General features: G+C 48.2%; 1 pseudogene; it reads right to left on the minus strand.

The window, feature by feature from the left end:
- Nucleotides 1-6: 6 nt before the first annotated feature.
- On the minus strand, nt 7-2,263 carry LOC145718365 (splicing factor, proline- and glutamine-rich pseudogene; annotated as a pseudogene).
- Between the last annotated feature and the right edge of the window lie 2,845 nt (nt 2,264-5,108).

Here is a 5,108-nt window from a genome sequence, read left to right on the forward strand (position 1 = left end):
AAGGAAAAAAATTCCCCTGTTTGAAACACTGCATTACATAATTTTACCTGCCCAAACAGACCATTTACAAATATTAGGTCAATAAACTGCTAACATCCATAAAAAGGTAGCTTTCTTACTAAAATGCAAGAATTTAAAAGATTGGTATCTAAACAAGAAAAGACAAAAACAAACTGGAATGAAAACCTAGACATCACATATAAAATCGGGGCTTTTTGTTTGGGCCTTCATACTCTTTCTCTCCCTCTACCATATCCTGCTGGAGTTCCAGGCCCCATTCCTCTAGGACCCTGTCCACCCACAGGTCCCGCACCTCCCTGCCCAAAGCGCTCAGTACGCATGTCGCTTCCCATCATGGAACCACTCATGGTTGCTGGTGGGATTCCAGGATTAGCTTCATAACCTATGCCCACCACCACCACCCAGAGGTGGAAATTTCTGGCCTCCTGAACCATAGGGATCTCCCATGTTCATTGCTCCTCCACCACCCATTCTCATGTCTCTTTCTCTTGGATCCATGCAGCCCATCCGGCTATACCTTTCCTCTCTTTGGCGTCTCATTTGCTCTTCCATTTCACGCTGACGAATCATCATCTCTTCTTCCCTTCTACGTCGTTCTTCTTCTTGCCTTGGTTGCATCTCTTTACGTTTCTGCATTTCTTGATTGTGAAGTTCTTCCATGCGTCTTCATTCTTCCTGGCGTCTCATCAGATCTTGACACAAAAGATTTGCCTGATGCTCATGATAGGCATCTTCCATTTCACTTTCCAATTTGTCTTTTGCATCTTTCATGTTTTTTTTTTAAAGATTTTATTTATTTATTTGAGAGAATGAGAGAGAGCACATGAGACGGGGGAGGGTCAGAAGGAGAAGCAGACTCCCCGGCAAGCAGGGAGCCCGATGCGGGACTCGATCCCGGGACTCCAGGATCATGACCTGAGCTGAAGGCAGTCGCTCAACCAACTGAGCCACCCAGGCGCCCCTATCTTTCATGTTTTTTTCAACTTGTTCCCTTTGCTGTTTTTCCATTTCATCCAGGGATTTCCATCGCTGAGAATATTCGTACTCAAATGTGCCATGCTGGGCAAAACGAGGAGGCGTTTCTCTCTCCTTTTGATACATTGGATTCTTCTGTGCAAGTTTTTCAGGAAGGCCATCTTCATCATCTAATTGTTCAAGTGGTTCCACAATGACTGGACGAGGAGTTGTTGTCAGTAAGAAAACACCTTCGCTGCATCTTTCAAAGGCTTTTCTTGCTGCTGGTTTAGAAGCCAATTCCACAATGCCTTTCCCTGTAGATCTGCCACGATCATCCACAATTACAGCAGCCCTTTCAATAGGACCCAATTGGCTAAAGGCTTCTTCCAACAGTTCACTGGAAACATAAGGTGAAAGATTTCGGACGGAGAGGGCAGCAGCAGGTGTGGCAAAGCGAACCCGAAGCTGTCTACCTCTCATGGGTGTATCGGCCAGTTCAGCTTTGGCAGTTTCAGCCAATGCCCTCGATTCAAGTTTCATAAACCCAAATCCTTTGCCTTGGTCGATAAAAACTTCTCCTGGTTCTCCATATTTAGCAGAGAGTCTTTGGAATTCCTCCTCTGTGATATCAGCAGGTGGATTCCCAACAAACAACCGACAGCGCTGCGTGTAAGTTCTCTCCCCAGGCCTCCTCAAGAGAGCCAAGTTGGCTTCCAACCCCTCGGAGTCGGCGAGCTTGTGGTCGCTGCGGCCGCCGGGCCCGCCGGCTGGGGGCCCCTGGTGCTGCTGCTGGGGGTAGGGCGGGGGGCGCTGCCGGCCTCCGCGGGTCCCCGCCGCCAGGAGGGCTTCGGGCCGCCTGGCATCTTGCCGCCTTTCGGGCCCTGCGGGCGGCGGGGTCGGGCTGGGGCCAGGCCCCGTAGGGGCGCCGGAGGTCGGAGGAGTAGCAGGCGGTGCCGAGCCGGAGGCCGGCGGAGCGCTGCCCACTCCGGGAGCCGGGCCGGGTCCCTGAGGAACGACGGGCTCGGACGAGTCCCGCGGCGGCGGCGGCTGCTGCTGGTGGGGAGGCGGTGGCGGGATCGGGGGCTCGGGGCCACCCTGGCCCGGGCCGGGACCCATGGGTCCGCGCTTCTGATGGAGGCCCGTGCCGGGTGGCGGGGAGCGGAAGTCGCGGAGGCCGCCGCCGCCCCGGCCACGGCTCCGGAACCGGTCCCGAGACAGGTCTGTGATCAAGGGGCGGTCGAGGCAGACCCGGAGGAGACGCTCAGGGACCGTGGAGGCCACCTTGCTTCACACGAGATGGCGGATGGCACAGGCCAGAGTGATCTCTTTTTAATGACATGTTGCAGTTGGAACCCAGCCTCTGAGGAAGTGCAAAACTGGGAGAAATTTGGTCTGACTCCTTCCACTTGGTGGGGTGACTCAAGGGCCCATTTAGATTTTGCTGAAATTATAGTAACATTTTAGAAAACTTAGGCTTTCCGTGCGCAAGTGCAAAGGATGCACACAAATGCAAGCATCGGGATGAGGGAGTCCTTGACCATCTGCGTTCCCCCAAAGAAGCATCCATTTCTGGAAATAGAATGGATATTGTTGAAGATGGAATGCTGGTAACTGTGTTGGGGAAAGGTCTGGGAACTTCTTTTTTTTAAGATGTTATTTATTTATTGAGATAGAGAGAGTGGGGAGGGGGGCTGAGGGAGAGGGAGAGAGAATCCCATGCAGACTCCACACTGAGCTCAGAGCCCTGCACGGTTCAGTCTCATGACCCTGAGATCATGACCTGAGCTGAAATCAGGAGCTGGAGGCTTAACTGCCCCAGGTCTGGGAACTTCTGATTATTTTCAAACACAATGACTTAGAACATGACAGTTTTTTTCTTTGTCATTTTTATTACAGTAGACATTGTGTAATGAAGTTTTCACTGTAGAGAATTAGAAAACATTAAAGTATCAAAATAACATGCCCCAATTCTACCACTCATCAATGACCATTATAAGTCATTTGGTTTCTATTTCTATACGATTAGTTAAAATAGGATCACATTCTGCACTTTTTAATCTGTTTAGTTCACTGATGAAAATATCATAGGACAGTCTTTTTTAAATAATTAATAATTCCATATTTATCAACCGAGCACCTATTATGTACTCAGCATGTGAGATACTGGGCACAGAATGGGGGGACAGATGTGGTCTCCCAAAACTTAGTTTAGTGGTGGAGATAGTCATTCATGAAGGACCATGCCGTATGTTGTTACAAACTGTGATCATTATGTGCAGGAAGCGCAGAGGGTATGATAAGAGGCTGGTGTAATTTGGAGGGTCAAAGAGGTTCCCTGTGAGGAAGGGAATGTTGTGGGACAGCTAGCTGGTCAAGACAGTGGTAATCTCCCACTTATCTTCACACCTCAGGTGCTGTGTCACTGACCTTACTGCAGTCTTAGTATAGTTAGAAAGCCCCCTTCTCTCTCTCCTGCTCCCTTTACTCCTCTTTACTGAGGGAGTAGCCTCGAGATCCATGAGTCTGGCTCCAAGCCTTCTTCACTGTGCTGTCCAGACTCCCTGTTCATGTGCCCCTGAATCTCTGTCCTATTATGCATTCTTCTCTTTTAGACATAGCTCCAGTGTCAGGTCCTTTTTCAACAGAGGAGAGGAGAGGGATTTTCTGCTCTCATTACCACTTGCAGGAGGCTAAGATAAGCTTCTTCAATAAAATATGTGGTATAATAGTGAGGCCCTTTGATTGCAGGTGAGAGGAACATTCTTCCAACAGAGCCAGAGTCAGATTCATGCAACAGTGACCAGCTGACTCTGCCACGTTAGCCTAATCTGGTAAGCGAGAGGTGGGCTTGGTTTCCCAGGCCCTCCAGTGCATGTCTGAATAGCACATTTGGGAAAACCTGGCTCATTCTCTTACTAGATGTGTAACTTGAGCAGGTTGATGAAACTTTGCCAACCTCAGTTTTCTCACTGATGAAGTAGAGATGCTGACTCTGTTGTTGGTTTCTGTTGTTTTGTCTGCTAGGTGTCTCTTTCTCTGGGGAATGGTCCAACACCATCTGGTGCTGGAGGGGCTGCCATTCACCAGCCCCACATCTCTGTCCACAGGGCTGGACATGGAACTCAGGCCTGGCCAACAATAGTGACCCACTCTCTTGACCACAGAGAGCAGCCCAAAGCTGGGAAAGTGACTTGAGGGAGGTCAATTGGAATCCTTCTCTGGGGTCTTATTTTTTCTAACGACAGAGGCCAACCCTGTCTTTCTCCTTGCATCAAGAACTAAAGGGAGCTGCTGAAGCCATGTTTCCTATTACATAGGGCAAAGCCTGTCTGGAGTAGGAGAGAATAAACCAAAGAGAGCCAAACGTAAGTGGGGGGAGGAGAGGGAAGAGAGGGGGAGGGGTACCAGGGTCATATCACTCCAGGAGAGACCCTCTCCCTTGTCATCATCCCCAAGACCACAGTTACCTCCAGACTTCCCTCTTAATGTGTTTCTTCAAATTTTCTTTTTTGTTGGTATTAGTTTTGGTTGGGTTTCTAGCACTGGAAACTAGAACTAAAAAAAGTCCTGGCCAGATAAAATATCTGCTTTATGTGAGCTTTATGTGAGCATTAAATTAATTGCTGTATTTGTTAAGTGCTTAATCAGCACAGTATCTGAAGAACGGCAAGTACTTAACAACTATGGTTAATAGTATTGGTGGGACTTGTCTTCTTCCTTGAACCTGAGCAGTAAAGTGTCATCTGTGGCTTTCGGCAGCATCAGCATCATCTGGGAGCCTGTTAGAAATGCTAAATCTCGGTCCTTATATGTGATCTTCTCAATCAGAATGTGCATTTGGCAAGGTCCACACCTGAGTTGTCTACAAAATACACTCTAGAAAGCACTGGCCTGGTCATGGTGATGACTTTTTAGATATACCACCAAAGGTATGATCCATGTAATAAAGAATCAATAAGCTGGACTTTATTAAATTGAGAACTTCTGTCTGTGAAAGATAGTATCAAGTTAGAAGACAAGCCACAGACTGGGGAGAAAATATTTGCAAAGACATATCTGACTGTTATCCAAAATATACAAAGAACCCTTTGAGTAAAAAAGACAAGAAATAACAAGTGTTGGCAAGGATA

The sequence above is a fragment of the Leptonychotes weddellii genome, unplaced genomic scaffold (genome assembly GCF_054177405.1).
Source record: "Leptonychotes weddellii isolate Sample4059 unplaced genomic scaffold, ASM5417740v2 HiC_scaffold_14619, whole genome shotgun sequence".
In the NCBI taxonomy this organism is placed as follows: domain Eukaryota; kingdom Metazoa; phylum Chordata; class Mammalia; order Carnivora; family Phocidae; genus Leptonychotes; species Leptonychotes weddellii.